Below are 22,087 nucleotides of genomic sequence, written 5' to 3' on the forward strand. Positions count from 1 at the left end.
ATCTGAGCTGAGCTGGAGTGCCCAGCCAGACATTGCTGCCCCTCTGCAGAACATCCCCTTGCCCATCACACAGCTGAGCATTAGCTTAGCTATGAAAACAAGTGATTTCTTTGAAATGCTCTTGCCTTTTACGTGACCTAAACAAATCAACTACTGATAATCCATCTCTAGCACTTAAGGGAAATAGAAACTAGTTTCTGTGGGAGAGGAAATAGCATGCATTAAAATATAAAAAAATAGGGTTGGGCGCTTTTGAGCTGCTGTGATATTATTTTGAAATGTTAACATTTTTTCTCGTGTTATGTAGTCAGCCCCTAACAGAGTCATGGTAGCCATTATAGATTATTTTCAGAATTAATTTCTGCTACAAATGAAATTTTTCTGGAAAGAAATCATGAGGCCACTAAGATGAAAATCTTGCTATTGGTTTTAGTGGTCTCATTTTTGGTGTTGTACTGATTTGATCGAGAATTGGGCTTTTTGAGGACTGTTTCTTTTGTTTTAAAGATGTTAGCTTTTGTTCCTGATCAATTCAATGACAGATTCAATATTGCAACCAGTAAGGCATAACTAGGGTTGAATGGCATCAGACTTCTCAAAACACAAGACTTCTATGTTTGAAAAATAAGTGGAGCTTAATGCCAACCTACATCAAGGAATGCCACGAGATAAACTTTGGGCAATGATCACCACTTGAGAAAGCCTTGTGGCATTTACTCTGTTAGAGACCTGATTCTGGAGAACAAGGGACCAGAGCTTTCCTGTAATGTTTTAGCTCTTTCACTTCCTCACCATAAAATGGCATCAGAGAAACATTCCTGCAAGATTCCAGTTCTGCCTAAAACTGTCCTTTCTCTGAAGTATCTGCAGAATGCTTTTAGGGGATTTTTTGTTTAGGGTTTCCCCTAGCTTCTGAGGGAACCTTATGGAGTTTTGGGGGTTTTTTGTACAGTGGCAGTGAAGGAGGGACCTGGCGGGAGCTCTTGAATTCACTGTGGAGAGCACACAAGTGATGTTTTCCCTGTTTTTATGAATCATATGAGGATAAAAATACAGCCAAGTCCCTCCATCCATTCTGGCAGGTCTGTGAAGGGATGACAACAGCTCTGTCCTTTTCCTGTAAACTCCTAAATGTCTCCATGGGTTCTGTGCTCTCAACTTTTGGGACTTTAATTGTGTCCCTAAACTCTCTGACTGCTCTATGTGGCTGTTGGAAGTCACCGTTAGCTACTGGAAGCCTTCAGTTTGAAGCTTTGCTGAAGACAAGTTGTTCTTATGGTTATTATTTTCTCTATGGCATCTTTTCAAACTCTCATGACTTGACTTTACAGAAAAACATTATCAATATTGTTGGCATTAAGGATTGTGTTTATATGACAGTCAGTGCAAGGAATTAGATGTGTGTTTCCTCAGCACACTGAAGTACATTTCACTGACATACATATCCAGTAACTCTCTCTTTCTTGTCACCATTTCTTAATTAGAGGGTAATAAGCTTATACAGTTTATCAGAAACCTGGTCCTTTCCTTCTGGGGCTTTCCATCTGAAATAAATTAACTGTTGAATTTCTGTGAAACCAGGGGACTTCTGATTCTGAACTAGACTGGCTGACATCTCGATGAAGAAAAAAAAAGGAGACAAAAACTGCAGTACAGTAACTTTTGGGTGCTGATGGTGATGCTTCCTGTACCTGCTGTTCAGTAGCACAGGAAGTGTTCATCACTCACCATCTGGGAAATGCAGACATTTCTCCTTACCTCCTCACATTTTTATGAATCTCACCCTGCAGTGAACCAGGGCCTTGTTTCTCATGTGTTATTGAGCAAAACAGAGCAAGAGCAGGGCCTGAGGCACTGGGGTGTGAAGCAGAGTGTGCTGAGTTTCCACCGTCAGCATGGAAATGTGATATGTGAGCACAATGCGAGCTTAGCTTTCAAAGCTTGCAGGCTTCTGTTTCATCTGAATCTTAGTGGAGAAAAATCAGGTGCTTTTTCTCTCTTAGTGTTGTAATAGATGGCAAAATTCTGTGTCCTTCAGTATTACAATAACAAATGGTTTGATTGAAAGCAGCAAGCTAAAACTCGTGGTATCCATTTTAAAAATGTTTTTAAGAACTTTTAAACAGGAGAAGTATTACTGAAGCTTTTAGTGGAGTTATGCTGATGAAGGTTTCTCGGAAGAATAATCACAGTTTTAAAAGTCTGTTTTATGCTTGGTGTTTTGAATTTCCTGGCTGAATTATCACTTCAGTGCCAGCCCAGACACAACACTCTGACAAAAAAACCCTCCCAAGGATGGGTTCATCCAAACACTGCCTGGTTATGTGCAACTAATGAATAATAGCTGAATTGTAAAATCCATTGTTGAATTCAGTTAGAAGAATCCTACTTAGGAAGAAATGGTAATTTTGGAAATTGATACAGGTTTCCAGCTTGACTTTTTGGAATGAGAACTACACACTGGAAGTACATCATTCAAATCACTATTTCTTCCATCTCCCTCTGAAAATACTTGCCTGGTATATAGGCAAAGTAGCAGAAAGATAGTTCAAGAAATGGGAAGATAGGTCTCAATTTAAATTTATACGGATTTAAAAGCTGCACATTTTCTGTGATGATCTCAGAACCAGCTCTTCTTGTGATGAACCAGGAAAGGAAGAGAGTTCAGTTGTATTTCCTGTCATTTACTTTGAATCTCACCTGCTGTCTAATTTCAATTCTCAGGAATTAGAATGTTTGCAACAGAAAGACGTGAATTTCTTCATATTTATCAAATTTGCAGTTTTATGTTAAGTCACAGGGACAGACTCCATCCATCCTATTGGTCAACCTCCCTCCCTTCCCTATGACTTGCACCTGACATGCCCTGAAGCACTGGGACATCTGGAAAGGTTCAAGGTCAGGCTGGACAAGGCTCTGAGGTACTTAATGGGGTTGAAGGTGTCCCTGCTTGCTGCAGGGAGATGGACTAGATGGCCTTCAAAGGCCCCTTCCAGCCCAAACCATTTTAGGATTCTATGAAAAGCCTGTGCTGGTCTGGCTGCAACTTGTGAGCTGCTGGCACCTCTGTGCATTTGGGGAAAACCAGCTACCAGCAGTTAGCTTATCATTCCTGGGAAGAATGAGGGCAAGGGCTTTATTGAAATGCAAATCTCCTGTAGTTCTTTGAAAGCTGAACTCCTGGATCATACACTGTTTAGTTATAGACAGTTATTTTTAAGAAACAAATGGGTTTGTGTTTGACAAGACAAATGTTCCTGAATGTATTAATCCATGTCACTGGTGCTTGTGCTCACCTGGGCTTAAGCATACATGAATGCTTAACAAAGCCTTTGGTGTATGACTTTGACCAAGAACAGCCTGATCCTTCACACACCTTTTCCTGGCAGGGTTAGGAACAGAGTTTATGTACATATCCACATTTTTACTAAAATGGAGATATGCTCCTTTGGGTCCCTGCATACCGGTCTCCTCTCTAAAGCATGTGGGAAATGACTCTGCTCTAATTTACATCTAAATTACAGGACATGAGCCCTTGTAATCCAGACCCACTGCTCAGTTCCTCATTAATGATCTATCTGGAAGCCCACAGACCTTGGCTGACGAGAGTACTGAATGTACCTTTGTGCAAAAGAGGAGCTGTCACATCCTCGGAATGGATTTTCCTAATATGTGTCATTATGAAAAACCAAACTCCCAAGTCCCACCAGTTCCACACCTGTGGTGAAAACTCACTATCTCAGCCTTGTTCCTGTGACCTCCACAGGCAATTAAAACTGCTATTCCAGCAGTGTGGGCTGTGTTGCCAGGTCTGGAATTCCCCATCGGCTGTGTGCTGTACATGTCAGTAAACCAGGTGAGCTTTGATATACGTGACCATTTCCCTTTAATTTTGAAATGAATTTGAAGATGAGCACAAAAAAAAATTCAGACTGCAAAGCAAGATAACCAAATCTGGAGGGAAGGTTTCATACGAGCAGCAGGAAACGGAACCTGCTGAGTTTCATGACAATAATAGTTCTGCTCTTAACTGCTGAGCTTTCTTGTGCTGCTGAGTTACTCTGAAAGAGTCATCAAATATTGATATGTGTTCTTCTAGCCTCAGTCTCAGACGTGGGGCCTGGAAACCACAGGCTAACAATCCTTTAAAGAGCTGGCTGGCACTGCCTAGGCAAGCACTGAAATGAAGCAAAGACCATTTTTGAAAAGATTTTTCTCTCTTATGAGTGTAGATATTTGTAAAACCATGTGTGGGTATTGATACACGTGTATATAATTTGACATTATCTCTAACATCCCTTTAAATGTAATAATAGAGTGGCTTTCTTTCCACACATTATACATAGCAGTTTATTCTTGGTTTTCATTTAAACAATATCATATTTAACACTCAAGCAATGTATTGGAACACACTATGTTAGGTGACTGACAGAAGCACAAAACCTGCTGATGTTAGAAAATATAATACAATTACTGTTGTTCTCTGTAGAAGTATGGGTGTAATTTTCTTAGAATTGTTTAGATTTCGATTGCACCCTTCAGTTTTCTCATTAATCACTTGATGTAGGAATAGCCACAGCAAGTGAAGGAAAGGGAGGGTGACTTAAGACTTCTGGTATTACATTCTCATTTTTTCGTGTGTGTTAATGCCTTTGAAATCCTAATGCTCACTGTGTTAGGGGGATTTTTAAAAACTGCAGAATAAGACCCCCAGCTATTTACTCTTAATGAAAAAATCAAGTAATGATGCAGTTTGAATTAAAATCAGTGGAGCTGGAATGATGGCTGCCAAATTTCCTCCTTAACTGTGATGCTAATAGAGACTTCCCTCAGCTTGGAAGTTCTTTTTTGTTGCCACTTCCTTCCTCTCATTGCTGTTACTCTGAAGGAGGAATCTCAAATTTACAGTACATTTTTTTTTGTTCTGTTAAAATTTGCATGGAAAAGATATGTCCTAGACCTTTTTAATATAAAGCTTGGGATCTGTAACCAAAATAAGTAAAGACAACAATTCAGCAAATAAGAGAGCTCACTTCTCAACTGAATAATAAATAAGACTTCACTTGCACCAGGACAGAGATAAATTGTAAAATTTCTCCCATCAATACAAAATGGGCTTTACCTGCTTTATGGCTGTCTTCCTCTAATGAACTGGCATGCCATGCCACTTACTTTTCATGTAATAATCAGTTATGAATTACTAGATTCTTTCCAATGGGAAAATTTTCTTATGGTGATGTTTTTATTTGGTGACGTTTTGCTTAGAATCTTGCATGTGGCATCTTCCCCCTCACACACACAAATATTGCTGCTTGGAAAATGGCAAAATAAGGATGTTTTATGGCTGCTGGATGGGGGGAAATGCATAAAAAAGACGTGCTGAATGACATGGCCTTCAAGGATGGTATAAGCAGAATATCCTAAACAAAGCTACACTCAACCTCGATGAATATTTAAAACATCATTTCTGTGTTCTCATGGTTCATGCAAAGAACCCTGTAAAGCCAGGTCATAATAAAATGGAGACCTGACAACATGAACTTGCGTCATTCGAAGTGCAGAATCCTGTTTGCATATTGTTCTCTTTTTATAACTTGCTTTGTCCGCTATTGTAGCGAGATTTGCATTTTACAAGCCAACCTCTTTTTGATTCCTCTTACGTTCATTGAAAGCCCAGCACCACTTTCCCTTGTCAGCTGCTTTAGGCTCTCTGCGGGTTGCTATGGAACATTCCAAATATTAGGGAGCTGCGGAATTACGGAGCCCCAGGCTCCATGTGGTTTCCAGTCACAGAGCAAAACAGTTGGAAAAATATGATCCCTGAACCCAAGAGACTAAAACAGACCTCAGAACACTATAACACATGGAATATGTATTTTCTGAAGCTTATGGTTTACGATGGAGCGAGGATGCTGTTTACCTGATCTATCGATTGACAGGCTCAAGTCAAGACCAAACATGTTTTCAGACTCTTCTGCTCTTTCTGCAATTGCAATTTTTGTGAATTTTTTTTTCTTGCTTTCAGTGGCTCATACTGACACCTGTTTCCTTTTTGCCTAACTTGTGTTATGCCTTGGACTCATGTCTGATTTTGCAGCACTTTATATGCTGTTTGCATTTTCAAGAAGTGAGGGCTGATGTCAAGACTAATTATGAAATAACATAATTGCCTAAAAGTTGTTTGTTTTATGCATTTTTATGCGCTCTGGATCTGTAGTTTATTGGGGTTGTTTTCTGCTTAGATCATCGACTTTTGCCTTTCATTCTCTTCTCCCTCTCTGGCATGTGAATGTCAAGGTGATGGCAGTGTGCAGAAGGGCTGGGGCGAGGTAATGGTGAGAGGGGACTGAAACAGTGGAGCTGCTAAGAAAGAAAAAATAAAGGAATGAAACTGTGAGAGGGCACCTTTGCCATACAGTCTGCTGCTGTGCTGTGGGATGGGTTCCAACCCTGTACTTTCTCAAGGCAACAGAGGGAAAATAATGGTCTTACATTGATTTTTCTCCCTAAATTTGGTAGTAGAGTTCAGCTTCAAACTTCATATTCCATGAAAATAGCAATGACAGCTCAGTACTGTCCCAAATGCAAAACTGACTAAGGATGTGTGAAGTGTGGTTTTGGAAAATAAAAAAAAGACTCAATATTAAACCTCTCAGTCTTCTGTGAGGCTGGCAGTGAGATGTCCTTACCATCCAGTGGTTTCAGGAGTGATGGAGAGACCCCAGCCTGCAGAAATCTGTTTGTTCCAGAGTTCATGCCAGAGCTTTAAGGCACTCCTCTCATGCATAGTGCTTGACTCTCAAAAACACCTGGAGCAGCTGTGGCCACCAGAGCATCCTCAGCAGCTGCTCTCCCCAGGGGCTGGCAAAAGGAAACCACTTCAGAACGAGTGGTTTTCCTCTGTCTGGGCCATGTTTATCAGGTTTTTTCAAAGGTAGCTGATTTCTTTTCATTGCTACAGTCAGGTGTGCTACAGAGTATACCTGAGATTTAGGACAAGCCCCATAACAGGATTCTTGGGAATAAACCTGAAAATCTGGCACATACACATGGCACCTGTCTAGCAGAGTCACATTCCCCTTCTCCACTTCCTTCTCCATAAATGAACTCTGCCTGCCTTTGGTGGCATCTCTGCTAAATATTAGCTTACTGCAGAATATACTGTAGATGAGGAAGTTTTATGCAGCATTCACAGAACTCTAGGCTGCGCTATAAGTACAAATAAATTACTCTTGTGAGCTTAACCTGACAGTGAAAAGCATTGACCTTAATTCCAAAGCAGACAAAAGGGTCTAAGAAAGATAAAAGGGTCTCTAAGAAATCTGTGATATTGCTAGAGTAGCTTTAGGAAGCTTATTCATCATTCTTAGTAGACAGACTTGGAGTTTTCCAGTGTATTTAGTTAAAAAAATCGAATTAAAAAACAATACTTCATTGAGTTGCAGCTATATTAATGAGAAAACTCTCTCAACATAATTTGGGACAAATTTTCTGGTTCATTATCAAAAATCCAGCTCGGTAATTCCCTAATCACTGTTGAACCTAGCTTGTGTTTCTTCAAACATGAGCAATTTTTGATACAAGCCTTCTTATTTTAACATGTTATCCAGCCCATTTGCCAAGGGTGTAATTTATCTAACACTGAATTCTGGTTAGTTGGTTACTATTTATATAGATGCATATTCTACATAATAGACAAAATTTATTTGCTTTTTATTTTGCTGAAGTTTTACTATAAGGGGAAAAAAGGAAAAAAGAGAGAAAAACAAAATTACAGCAAAGTTTGGACACTGTGTTCTGTAGCATATTGATCTTAAGTCCTAACATGTATACAAGTCTGTATTTGCAATGCAAAAAGGCACTCTGTGTATTCCTGGGCCAACTGTTGATATGTAACACAGGACACTCCTGGTGCCACTGGTTAAAAAAACCAAAGCAAACAAAAAAATGTTAGATGATGCTATATGCTTTGGGCCTTGGGCCTGTAAAAGTTGAACACATGGGTTTTTGACAGAGTTTCTCTTTAAGTTGTAATCTCTTTAAAGTTTTGTGGAGAAGCAAGTACCCAAAAGTGGAGATTCTTGCACAGGCTTGTGAACCTGCCTAAATATCAAAGCACATAGAAGACATTTGGAGCTGGTGACAGCATGGCCTTGTGCAGATGTGAGGGAAGAAAGCAGACCAGCTTGCCACCTCCAAATAATTAAAGGCTTTTAAACGTGGATCTTTTGAATTCAAACCCATTTGACCTGGTTTTATTTGCAAGCTGAGGTTTCATGCCCTCAGCTGGCCCCAGTTTCCCTGGCAGGGAGAGCTCTGCATGTGTGATGCTGCAGAATTAGATGTGCAGATATGAAACTTCGTGCCTCAGTGGGACCTATTCCGTGTGTTGGTCACACATCAGCATTATTTACTGATACAGCAGTGAGAACAGGACATGACAGAGAACAGAACATGACAGTGCAGGAGACGGAAGTAGATCAACTGTGGGGTACAAAAATAGCTGAGAAGTCATGTTGGAGTGATTGGGAGACAGAGCATGGGGTTTGGGGTGTTAAAGCATGCGTAAAACAAAGGCAGTTTCTCACCACCAAGAGGGGTGATCTGCCTAAACTAGTTTCCTTGCAGCAATATCAGAGGTCACATAGTTCTGGGCTGAAACTTGAGTAAACTGGGTCTAACTCCTGAGTCTGCCATGGGTTTCCTGTGTGAGTTAGAGCAGAACTTGGTCTTTGTGGGTTCATATCAGTCACATGAGCAGGGTGTCTGGAAAGGCTGGCAGCACTGGCAAATGTGACCCAGCAGCTCCTGTGGTCTCCTGAAGGGATGAGTGAAGATCCTGTGCCACATGAGGGGGTGTCAGGTGTCAGTATATCGCTGTATGTGGGCCACTGAATGGAGTCTTTTATCTTTTTTGACACCTGTAAAACCAGGGAAGGAGTGGGTGCTTCTTGTTCTATTTAATTTCTGTCCTCCCCACTGAGTTTATAAAAATAAGCTTTTCAGGGGCTATACAAAGGTATAAAGGGACTGTGTGACCTCAATGCACCAGTAGTCTTTTTTCTGAGCATTCACAAAAATAATTCAGTCCCTAAAGTAATAGCAATGAGGAGAAAAAAAAAAAAACAACAGCCAACCTTGTCATTGTTAATAGAGGTTTGAAAAACAGAATAGTGATGTCATGCTGAAGAAAAGTTCAATTTGGAGCAGCAGGGTGTAAGCATGGGCTGCTTATTCACGTGCAGTGGAGGGGATTTTCAGCTCTTCAATAATTATCCATTTTTATTGGTAGCCTGAAAAAGAATATATTTCTTTTCCTAACATAGCAGGGAACAATTTGCCATCCTTGGTCAGTGCAGGGAGAGGTTTGGCCCTGTTTCCATAGACTTTAGACACTGGAAGACTCCTTTACAAGGAATGTTTCTCCCGTGAGCCATGGAGGAACTTGTCCTCCCACCCTGTGTCTGGGAATGGAGGCACAGCCCAAGATGCTGTACATCACTGCGAGGAAGGCAGAACCTGGCATCATTTGTGGCCATGAATGAAAAAGCAGAAAGTACTTACACCTGCAGTGGCTATCTAAAAGCTAAGGGGAAAGAACAGAAGTTGGAAGAAGGAATTGGTATGGGATTTAGCAGATGTGCTGCAAGTAGAAAAATATACAATTTTGAATTACTTTTTTCCTCCCTTGTTTCATTTTGTACAACTTTTAGATATAACATGACCACAGCTCCTGCTTTCCTTAATTTACACCCTCTGCTGCTTTATTTAAGAGGTGAATGCAGGGAGCCTGTGCTTCCTTCTGATGGGACATGCTGATGCAATGTCCCATCATTATAACAGAATATCAGAGAACTCCTGGAGGTTCTTCTGCCTACACAGCTTTTTGCTAAATCTCATCGTGAGGTTACAAGCGAGTGAGATGAGTAAGACCAGTCCCTGTCTGATTAGTCAGCCTTTTAAAACGAAAGCAGACAACTTCCATCCAGCCCCACTGCAGGGGAGACCAAACAGGAAAAAGGAAATTGAGGACAAAAGTCTGAAAAAGTGCATTCAAGGCACACGTCCCACAAAACCGCACACCAGACAGACCCCAACCCCTCTTACGCACCATCTCCTCATATGACCAAAGCCACGTTTATTCGTCAAAACTATTTATTTATCTCATTGAATGCAGAAAATAAATCAATTTGTTTATCGAATCAATATTTATAAACCTCTTCCAGCATGAATTAAATGACAGCACATGTTCACACCATTTGTTAGACCTTCATACAACCAAGATGTAATTTCTTTTTTAATTATACTCTAAGTAATTTTGTAAGGAGAAAAAGAATATTCTTTGGTTTATCAATAGTGTGATGGACTGTAGTTCATGCTAGATACTAAAGCAATAAGTCTGTATTTTCAATATGTATAATGCAATTTTTAATGAAAATACTATGCCATACTAATGCTATACTATACTGTGCTAATAGTTTAACAAATATTGCAACAGTTAATTCTGAGAAAAAAGGTTCTAACATGTTTTAAAGACCTGGTCAAATGAATTTCTAGTTCAGTTATTCTAGCATTTGCTGAGGATGAAGTAGATTGACATTGAAAGAAAGGGTTTCCATATATTTAAATGAAATTTCTTTAAAATGCATCAATTATAGTATTATGACTATGAGCCCAAGTTCAATCATGTAATTGTGTTTCATGAACAAAAAAGATGAAAAAGATCAAATAAACTGTGACTGATCAATTTTTGGTTTAAACTTATGTAGTTCCAATGTATGTGACATCTAGTTGTGCAGTGAGGTGTAGCTGGAGAGTGAGGAGGTTTGGGTTGGTTTGGTGTTTTACCTGACTAATATCTGCCAAAAAAAAAAAAAATTATTAAGTCCCCCTAATACCACTTCAGTGTGTTGAAAAATATTTTGGAAAGTAAAACATTTTAATAAAAATAGTTATTTGAAAAGCAAAGTCAGACAAAGGATAAAGAGGATTTTACTCCTATCACAGAAGGAAGCAAATGTTTGCCGCTGGCTCACCAAGTGTTCCATCTGCACAGCCCCATCTACTTCCACTTACACTTTTTTCTGGAAAAAGTGAGATCTTTTGGGGGATATATAAATGCAAGACCACAAAAGGAAATATTTTAGACTGATCAATACATTCTGAGCGTCCATGCAAATCAGTAATTTCAATAAAAAGATAATTAGACTAATACACTGCAGTTCCTGGACTGGAAAACTAATGCCTCCCTCTAAGTTCCTTCTGTCTCCCTCCCCACTTACCAAGCATGGAAAGGTTTAAAAAATACATATTCACCAAGTCACAGAGGTATTGGAATTTCTCTCTTTTCCCTCTCTATAATGTTTGCTAAGCACCAAACCCTGGGGAAGGGAATAAAGTATTTCCTGTGTGCAGAATTGTCTGTGAAGCATCTCTCTCTGATAACACCAATTACCAAGAAAGAAGATGCTCAACACACTAAATTGATACAAGTTTTTGTCTTATGAATATATGTGCAGACACAGTCAAGTTTATTAACGTCTGCCTTGGACAGGACTACATAAAGATTTAAAGGACATGTCAGTCAATGTTGATATGTGTGGTTTGGGGTTTTTTATTGTTTTTAATTAGACAGAATGGGGACAAGACTGTCCTGGTTCAGAGAACTATGGCTCCAGTTGTAGGTGGCCTTTAAAATTTAGACGCATTCATATGTATTCCCTTCCACTTTAAATGCACCATAACCTGGTCATCTTCATGTACTTCTATATTAATATCACACCTCAGATAATAAGGGAAAGATAAGATAAACTCTCTAAGAACTAAAATCCCCTGGTTCTGTTCCTGTAGTTGTTCAGACCTCAGACCTTCAACCGACTTCACTGGGATCTGCAAAAATACAACTCTAGGAATGCTCCCTAACCAAGGCCATGAATCACTGCCATGATTTTTCATGTTCTTACAAATCCTGTTGACAATGCAACAATACAACTGCCAGGAATTTAAGGCCGTTTCTAGCTGTTAATAGCAACCAGTGTGTATCACACAATAATTTCCAACAGCCAGGGTGTTCTGTGTTCTCTCTCTTTGAGCGTTATTTGATTAATGTTGGTACACTCAGCTTGCATGAGGAAAGATTTACTGAGGGGAAAACAGATGACAGGCACAATGCTGCAATTTAATGTATCTCATGAACAGCAATAAACCAAAAACTGATTCTGAAGTCCGAATGAGGATTTCTGACGTTCATGAGGTTTACAGCAGGCTCTACAGTGAGTCTAGATGTCAGATCACAGAAGTATAGAGAAGATTGAAGGGCTAAAAAATACTTGCAAAATAAATTCAAATAGTAGATTCAAAGTTTTTCAAAACCCTAAAAGACCTTGATGACCTAGTTTGATGTGCTGCAAAATAAAAGCCTTACAATTGTATGCAAGTAAAACATTCTTAAGAACACTATCCAGTTTGGATTTAGAGCTTAGTACCAGTCTATTATGTCTTAACGTGGTCTTGTCATTAAAAAGTGTCTCATTCCAGTTTGAACTGGTCTTGCCTTTGTATTTCAATTTCTATAATAGACTATGATGACGTTAGTTGTTGATCTGTTCCGTGACAAATTAAATAGATTTAATTTCTTTGTGTCTTTACTGGTAAGGAGATTGCTGGGCCCCAATTCTGGTTCTTTCTGTAAGCCTTTTAAATTTGGAAGTGATGGTTTTCACACATGGAGATCAAAATTAGGTATGGGATGGTATTTATGTCTTACTTTGTATGTGAGGACATTAATACCTCTGTGTGTGAATAATCAAAATACAAAAGCAAACTGCCTAATCACTTTTGAAATGCACATGAATATGCTGTATTGCATTTGGAGATGGTCTCATTTATTTTTCATTGTTTTGAGATTTTACAGAGTAGTTCATAGTTTTGGAAAACATTTTTAACTAAATAAAAATGTCTCATTGAGTGTTTCAAAAAGGACACTCCTTATTTTCCAAGCTTGAAAAGAAGACTCCTTGATTTTCAGTAGTCCTTTAAAGAAGATATCTTTGTCCCGATTTTTCTGGCTGAATTTGAGCTTGGTGATGGAGGCAAACAGGGTTAAGAACTGAGTCTTTCAGTATCCGAATGATGCAATGGTTGTGCCAAGTGTCCAACACAGTCATTTCTCAAGAGGTCTTTGCTCCTGGAGCACATTTATGTGCAGTCTTGGCTCTGTCTCTTGGGAAGCCTTTGCCCAAGGATATCTAAACACTGACCAGTCTCTTCTCCCAGAGCAGAGAAGAGAATCAGTCTCTCTGCATGTATAAAGCCTTGCTGTCCTCTGCTGGTAATGGACATAAACTTTTAATTTTTTGAAAAAAACTTTAGGCTTGTCTGAGCCCACTTTTCTGCAAACTTACTGTTCTTTTTGCCCTTTCTAATCTTGGTAAAGTTGGTGTTTGTTTTATTTTCATGCCTGTGCTTCAGTGCCTGGGGACATTGAGGCCCTAATGTGTCTCTGAATCTCCTGCTGCTCTTGCCTCGCCAGAGGTCTGCAGGCAGAGGGCAGAGAAGGTGTGGAACAGAGGGGTTGTGGGTGCAAAAAGTGGAACCTTTTGTAAGGGTGAGGTGGTAGGTGGCAGCAGGGTGAGACTTTGTGGTGCTAAGAATAGAAGACACAAGTTTCCATAGAGAAACCAGGCTGCACTGGCTTCAGGGCTCTCAGAATGGCTTGGCAAAAATGGTGTTGCAAATGCTGCAGTTAGAGTTTTACTCCCAGGCTGAGGAAGAGATGTGTCTGAGCAGCAAAGGGGATTGTGCCCCAGCCTGGGTCAGCATGGGCAGCCCAGGAGTGGTGACAGGGGGAACACAGCAGGGTGATTCAGGCGTGCAGCATAGCTGGGCATGCTGGCAGAAACTTTCCATGCAAGGCATCACCTTCTTTCTGGTTTTGTGAGCTGGCCCTCACACCCTGCACTTGTGGAAATATCACAAGTCTACATCTATATATAGTTGGAGAGGTCGAAGTGTGGGCCAGAGTGCCATCTCCATCAGCCTCCCCCACATCAGACAAACCTAAAAAAACACATGAGGCCAAAGTCCACCCCCAGGCTGAGTAACATTCAGCCTCTGTGGGCAGGGACAGGCGTGGGATCGCATCACCAGGACCTCAAAAACCCAAATCAAGGAAAAAACCAAGAGGGGGCAATGGGAAGTTGGGGGACAAAGGGTTTGGCTAAAAAAAAAAACCAAAACCAGAACTGAAACTATGTTCACAGAAGAACCCACACCACACCAGTCAGACAGACACCCCGTAGTCACGAGATAAGCAGGAGCTGGAGTGAGGGAGACTTGAGATAGCTGTCCTGGGCTCTGCTGCACCTCCACACATCCCAGCTTGCTTTGGAAATCACTGGTTATTTCCAAATGAGGGAGGAAATATTGTAGTCATGAAGAAAAGAATCTTTTCTTCTTGTTCTTTCCCCTCCAACCTTAACCTGAGAAAATTTCATGACAGCCCTTTTGAAACCTATGTATGTATATTTTTGTTGTTGTTGTTGTTAGGAAATCTGGGGATTCACTCACAGTTTTCTCATCAAAATGCTCCTGTTGAAAAATCCTGGCCTTGACATAGCGAAACAGAAATTTTTCAGACTGTTCATTTGTATTGTAGGGTCTGAACTTAGAAGGGTCTTGCTGACAAATGAGGTACAAATAAGTCAAGAGTAAAAAATGTTCACTGTTGCAGGTATATCTGCTGAAAGGCTCCTCCAGATCTGTGTCTCTGCCACTCTTTTATGCCCCACTTTGCAGATGGTTTGTGCACAGTGTTTGTTTCTCAGCTTCCTTATGCATCCCACTCAGACAGCATTCAGCCCATTCTGCAGCATGGAAATATAAACCAACCCAAAAATGCTGTGTTTTCTCCAAATGCTCCCTCTCTTCCTCAGGCTTTTTCAGTGAGGACTTGACTTTTTGCTCACCAGCTGGGAGGTGAGCACATGTTTAAACACGTTCTGAATTGGCCTTCTTTTCAGGAGGGGAGAGGACATGTGACGTGGTCTGTTACAAGCACAGGATGATAAATGGGTGCATGGTGTGCAGAGGTTAAAGAAACAGTTTAAGAAACCTTCCTTTAATTAGCTCTATCTGTCTTCTCCTTCTGCTGCTTCTCTTGCCGTGAGTTATGAGTTATTTAATAAAGCATCAAGGCACAGGCTTATAGCTCCCATAAATGATGGATATTTGCGAAGATTATTTGACAGGTCACAATCAACATTGCCTTATAGAGTATGCAGGAGGGCTTGGAAAACACATGTCCCAGGTACATAAGTGCCTACTTAGTGGAAAAATGTTTTACTATAGCAACAGGCTGGGACATTCTCTGGTAACACAGTGGTGTGAGCCTTTGAAGGGGAGCTTTTAAAAGTGAGGGAAATAGGAAAAAGTACACATCTGATTATTCTGGCAGGAACCAGTATCCATCTGGGTGCTTCAGGAGAAAGGGGGTTTGGTCCTCCAATGGCCACTTTGGCACTCTTTTGTTATCTCTTTAAATCTGAAGCAGAGGGGTAATACAGGCAGTGGGTTGAGAGATTAAAAAGTGTGACATGAACATACCTAGACAGAGAATGTTCTTGAGAGGCTGTCAGAGCCTTTGTTCACATCTTCTGTTGCTTTGTATTTTAGCCTTATGCTGTACCCAAACCTATAATCATTTTGCACTTTTATATTTCACTGCTAACCTCAATCAATAGCTGCAATGCATAATACCAACACTTGTCCCCTGGGGGCTCAGCTGGGAACTGAAAAGCAGGGTGCTGGAGAACCAGCAAAGACAAAAGCCCTTGCTTCAAATTTGGTCATTCATGCCAATTTCTGTGCCAGGTTTTAATCTTTTTTTGCACTAAACTGGTGCTTACAGTTAGTGAATGAAAGAGGAGCACATCTGAGTTTAAGCTGCTTCATCTTTGAAGCATTAATTTGAAAAGAGACAGAGCTACCTTGTACACATAATAAACAACCTGTGAACTCCTGTTTTCAAACAGGACAAGCTCTTCTTCCTGCTCTGTGTTTTCAAATCAGTCAAAGCTGTAAGAGATTAATTTGTCCCTAAACTTCAATACCCTGAGAGAGTCCTCAACCAAAGCACAAAGTGTAAGCAGATGGTTCGTCTTGTTTAAGAGAAGAAATCTCATTTCCTGCAGTGATTTGTAGAGGGCTGAAGATGGGTGTGGGAGGGGCAACCCAAAAGGTCCTGGAAAGAGTATTGTTTGTTATACTTTGGAATCTAAAAAGATTCCAAACCAGGAGAGTACAGAGGAGCTAATTAGCTGCTGGCCCAGCCAGGTCAGCTAAAATAAGTGCTTTTCAGTCTGATGCCTCCAGTTCACTTATTTTTCCAGATTTCTGTGTTTTTCTTTTCAAAAGCTCGTTTTTACCGTGGCGGCTCAGTTATACATCTGTTTACCTTTCAGAATTTCCCATGCCTTCCTTTAATCTTAATCATGAGATCAGAAGATGCTGTCTCCCCCATGTCACCCTTCTGTACCTGGTGTGGCTTCCTTCTCCTTGCAAATCTGTGAGACAGCAGGAGCAACCTGGGCTCCTCTGCTGGTTCCCTCTGGTGCTGCTGGTACCTGCAGGCTCTCAGCAGCTTCCTGAGCTGTCATTCCTAGCTGACACCCATCATGGTGCCTCAAAAAGAGGCATCTATCTATCTGTCTATCTGTCTAATCTATCTGTTTTTAAATGGTGTAGGAACATTGATATCCAGCATTCACTGAAATACATTTAAAATTTACTTCAAATGTCAGGTATTCGAATTGGTAGGAGGATGCAGATGGTTCTGAACACAGCTCAAAACCCTAATGAGAGCAAATGCTAGCTGTTCTCATTTAATTTTAAAAAGGCATTCACAGTCTTAATGCCAGCAGAGCTATCTCAAAAGCTGCCACAAGGTGGTACCAGAGTATTTCATAATATTTTGAAAATTTTTGTATTAAAACAACTTTTCTTAATAGAGGTAAAGTAAAATAGACCTGGATCAAAAAAGATACCTTTATTTTAAGAAAATACCGCCTAAGTGCTGCAGAGGGTTCTCTGCAGAACCTGGAACTGCTCCTGCAGAGGCACCAGCAGTTGGGTCTGTCTGACAGCACCAATTTAAGAGGGCACTGATATTTGCAATGTGCTCTCCTGCCATAATTATGCAAGCTGGATTGTTTACGTGTTGAAAATTAAGGTGATTAAATGTTTTCCTAATAATGATAATATCTGCCTAAATAAGTAAATTAATTTTGATGTCTCTCTTGATTTTTCTCTTTCCTTCTCCCTTTTGTTAGCCACTCTAATGTTTTCCAGTTCTTCAGTAAGGGCAGCTGTGCCTGGGTTATGCAAAGACATTCCCCTGAATATCCCAGAATATTTAAGTGCCGAGGGAATAAGAAACCTGGGCAGTTTTGCTGTCTGGGAATTAAGCACCAGATTGGTGTTCCATATCAGGTGGGGTCAGTGTCCAGCTGGGGTATGGGCAGAAGGGAATTATTTAGTGGTGGAAGGCCAGCAGCTGTGCCAGTGAGGATTACTCCTCTGGTCCATTATCTACTTATCATTCCAGTGAGTATCCATGCTCACAGGAATTCTGTCCTTTCCCTCAGAATCAACATGGAAAATATTACAAAACCCTGAGTATCATGCAGCTGTAAGCCCATCGCTTCAGTTCCTTGAATCACCCTCCATGTGACAAAACACATCACATCCTTTGGTTTTATGCCACTTTAACATTCATGCTTCACATCTCCTTGACTGAGACACTGTATTTATGCTCCTCTCTTCAGTGTTTCTTCATCAATCAAACCTCTGCAGCCCTAATTACTCAGTCATTGAGTTCCTGCCTATTCACTTACATCTTTCAGATAACTGAGGTGCCTCCACTTTCAGAATGCCAATGTACAGAAATTTTGGATAGCAACAGTTCTCTGCCTGTTGCATGCTAATAGGATTTTGAAGAAGAAATGAGCCCTTAACAGTGCCAGACTGCAGCATTCAAGACATATATTGAATTCTAGGACTGTGTATGTTCAGATCCACCTGAACTGCTTTCCATCCTTGGAGCAAAGCTCAGGGGGTTCTCAGTGCAAGGCCATGCCCTTCTAATTCCATTTCTGGACTCTGTACTCTCATTGAAACCTAAGGGGGTATTGCATAAATGTTATCTATGGGTTCATATTGATGGGTTTGGTGAGAGTTAACACAAACATGTGAATAAATTTGTTCTTACACCAAGGCACACAGTGTCTTTCAAGACACTGTGTCTTTCAAGAACATTGCTACGAGCTATTGCTGCCCAAGGGGCTGCATTTCAAGCTGTCTTCCCTCAGTTATATTGACTTAACATTTATGAAGCATTTCTATTTCTCTGTCATTATCCTGCTGCCTCTCTGCAGCTTCTCTGCAATTACGTTGTACCCACCTCCCTTTTTAATGCCAGTGGATTCCATTTGCATATGAATTTCCCTTGCTTTTATATAATTGAAGAATTTAAGAGATCTCTAGTGGGCTGTAATTCCTTTTTATTTCTCATTTGTTCATATGGATTGTCAACAAAAGATCAATCCCTCGGTTAGTTTTAAATACACAGTTTTAAAAAATGGATAGTAACACAAAATAATATTGAAATGTATTACAAAAATAAGATGTGAAATACAATTTTCTTGTACAATAAAGCCAGACGATTTTGTAGCACAGACTGCAATGCTGTGTGAATATTTTGGCAAGCAACAGCCCATCAGAAATTGAAGTCCATCAGACAATTCCTGTGCATAAAACCCTGCTTATACAGAGGACAGTAAAGTATTAATTAATTCCTATTTCCACCCATTCTAAAAGGAAACAAAACAAAGCAAACCACTCCCTTTGTTTAAGAAAGAAGCAAAAGTATATATTTTTGTAAGTATTAAATCCATTTATACTGTTGCCCTGAAAATGCATAGTCCTACTAAAAATGGGAGAACAAGCTTGGAGGATTACAATTAAAAAGTGACTGCAACCAGCAAGCATTTTAAAACATGTTTTTTGATTATGCTGTGTTAAAATGTATGCCAAAATGCAGTCTTGCTATGAAAACCAATGTCTTTCTGGCAAATGTTGTCACCACAGAGAGATCCACATACAGTGTGAGAGTAAGTGGAAAACAGGGAAAATATCAGGAAGTATAAAGTATGATTCGAGTACAGTGTGTTCTGGTAATTCCTGTCTCAGAAGATATAATTTCCAATACTGAGTCACTATCAACAGTGAAAAACATTTGGGGCTGTAAAAGATGTCAGCATTAATGAGTCTGTCTAGTTTGGAATATGTTGTACTTGCCATTTGACATGAAAAGATATCAAGTCACAAAAACCCTTTTATGCTATTTAACAAGCCACACTCTTCATTTTATTCCCCTGAAAAGCTCAGCTCTGGCAAGAAATTCAATAAGTACAAGAGCTTTTCACTAGTGCCATTTTATCTCATTACAACAGGCAAAATGATTGCATGGAGATCAAAATCCAGTCCATTTGTTCTGGAAATTAAATTCAAATCAATTTGAAAGCATTCACATTGTATAGTTGCTGATAGCACTTCAAGGCAAAGTGATAGCACTGTACAAATTCAAAATGGGCTTGAAGCAAGATCAGTTCCTTCATGGAGAGGAGCTTGGGTAAAAAAACCAGGAAGAGAGAGTGCAGGACTTAGGAAAATGCTGTATTGCAAGCAGTAGTGTCATCCTTTCAGGTAAAATGCCATGGGGTTACATCTTCTCATTTATATGATGTCCCTTCACAGAGTCAGGAATATTTCAGAGGCTCTCTGCTGTCAGCCCATTCAGCCTGCATTTGCCTATGCATCTTCTCTCTTGGATATCATGTTTTAAATAACAAACTAGTTCAGCCTTTCAAAGGAGCTTCCCCTAGTCTGTGATGGGAAGAAGGAGCTTTCTTGAGTTTGTGATATTTGTACTTCCTTACCTTCTTTGTATTTTATATAATCTATTTAGAAGTGAATGCCCCTTGAGCCCTGGATATCCCATCATTAGTGGGAGAAATATCTGTAACCAGATGAGAAAAACTATTAATAACATTTTTTACATGTGGTGGTTGTTAAAAACGAAGGACTCTGTAGTTTATAGTTAACACAGCACAGTTATCCTACATTTTAGGAGGATTAAAAATTATGCATTTTAATAAAAACCTTTTTGCTGCTGGAATTTGGTTAAGAACTGCCAGGTGAATCCACTGCAGCTTAGCCTTGGGGGTATTGACTGGGCTGGGTAATCTCCCTGTATCCTGCCTTGCTGTAATCTCCACACTGTGGACTCATGGAGGGCTTTCTGCAAAACATTTTTTTTGTCCAAAATGCCAAATTATATAACTTCATTATTATTTCTTCTATCCTCTCCATCATAACATGACATTTAGAAGCACAGCATATTTGAAATTATTTAAGAAAGCACTTATTTATGGATTCCCCTCCTCCTCTTCTTCCCTGGTTTATGAGGCTGTAAGTTATAACCACTGTATTAGGGAAAAAATGTTTTCCCTACAGTTTTTACTGAGTACTTGCTTTTGTTTGTCTTTCCAGGACTGTTATGCATAGTAGGGAAACTATTCACAAAAGTAAAAATAACCTCCATGCAAACCTAAATGGAAACAGATATGGATTGAGAGACAAATCCAGCTCTACTCATTTTATATGCAAATCACCTAACCCATGCAGTACAGAGAAAAAATAATTTAAAGGCAGTGTCTCTTTTAGCACAGAGAAATTATGATATTGCAGCTAGAAACCATAGCAACAATATAAAAAAAAATAAAGTAAGGAAGCATTTGATCTAGTATTGACTCATTTTTCTTACTAAAGATCAAAGCATCCAGGGCCTCCTTTGAAATATGTAATAATACATTGAGGCTAATTTTTAGGGCCTGATATTACAGAAGAGGAAAAGCTGGGGGAAAAAATGGAAAAGTAACTTTTCTGGGAGGTGATTTTTCTCAAGATGAACAACTTCAGGATACTTAAAGTAAAGCTTTTAATGATAATCTTAGTGCTGCTTGTCAGTTTGCCAAAATACTTTCTGTTACTAAATAAGTATTTCAAATTAATTCAAAATTACCATCTCAAACAATTACCGTTCCTAGGCAGCACACTATTTACTGAATGAAGGTGAATATGCATGAGGATCTCTTTGCCATTACTAAGTTTAGTTTTTTGTTAACGAGCACAGGCTGCTTGTTGAGTTTCATGAGACCTTTAATTGGTGTCAACAACTGTGACAGTGCCTCTCTTCGTGTTTTCTTCCCTCCCCTTGTTTTTCAGTAAACCAAAGGGCAGAAAACATGTTTCCATTTCAGATCCATAATGTGCTTTAAAATCCCACCAGTGCTGCAGAGTGTAATTACTATCCAGAAATAACGATATCACCGTGATTTCATTAATTTAATTTCCATACCTCATCTTTGCAAGAGTCAAGTTATATATGGGAGGTTTGCTTTTCTTAGGCATAGCAGTAAAGCCTAGATGTAGCAGTTGCTCTTCCCCAAAATTCAGGGAGTCTTTCTGGTTAAAATTGGCTAATTTTAAGTCTGGGATAGTTCTGCCATAATGTAAGCATGGTGGATATAGTGGGATCTGTGCGTGTAGATGCTGTTGGAGTTTTAGGATGGGCACTGCATGAAGAGATTGGGATTTTTTTTTTTAATTTTTATTTTTTAATACATGGTATTCACTTTGCATTTTTTACTCTTATTTCTATTTGGTAGGATTTTTTGGTAAATCTTCCTTTTTGTGCTGAACAAGATTGAGTCTTTTTGGCAAAGTTCAATCTAAATCCTCTAAATCACACTTCAGTGCTTGGCCTTTCCCGAAGTCAAATTACCAGAGTTCGGACTCTAAGCTGCGACCTTTTTTTGGTGATTTAGGAGCATGAAGCAGCAGTTTTAGACCTAAAATAAAGAGAAATGAAGACTACTTTCACATCTGGGTGCTTTTAAATACTTTCTGAAATAGAAAGCTTTTCTCTTATGAAGCTAAAATGGTAAGGTAGATTACAGAAGTAAATTTG

General features: G+C 39.7%; 1 long non-coding RNA gene across 2 annotated transcripts in view; it reads left to right on the top strand.

Moving 5' to 3' along the window:
- Positions 1-19,214, top strand: part of LOC146434062 (uncharacterized) — a 59,721-nt gene extending 40,507 nt beyond the window's left edge. The window contains exon 3 of one of the 2 annotated variants that reach the window (XR_014853833.1): positions 17,901-19,214. This is a non-coding gene — a long non-coding RNA (uncharacterized LOC146434062). Of the gene's footprint in view, positions 1-17,642; positions 17,874-17,900 lie in introns of those variants that run through there. The other variant, XR_014853834.1, reaches the window with a different exon arrangement.
- The last annotated feature ends 2,873 nt before the right edge of the window (positions 19,215-22,087 follow it).

This window comes from Lichenostomus cassidix, chromosome 8 (genome assembly GCF_008360975.1).
Source record: "Lichenostomus cassidix isolate B80296 chromosome 8, HeHo_3.0, whole genome shotgun sequence".
NCBI classification, from domain to species: Eukaryota; Metazoa; Chordata; class Aves; order Passeriformes; family Meliphagidae; genus Lichenostomus; species Lichenostomus cassidix.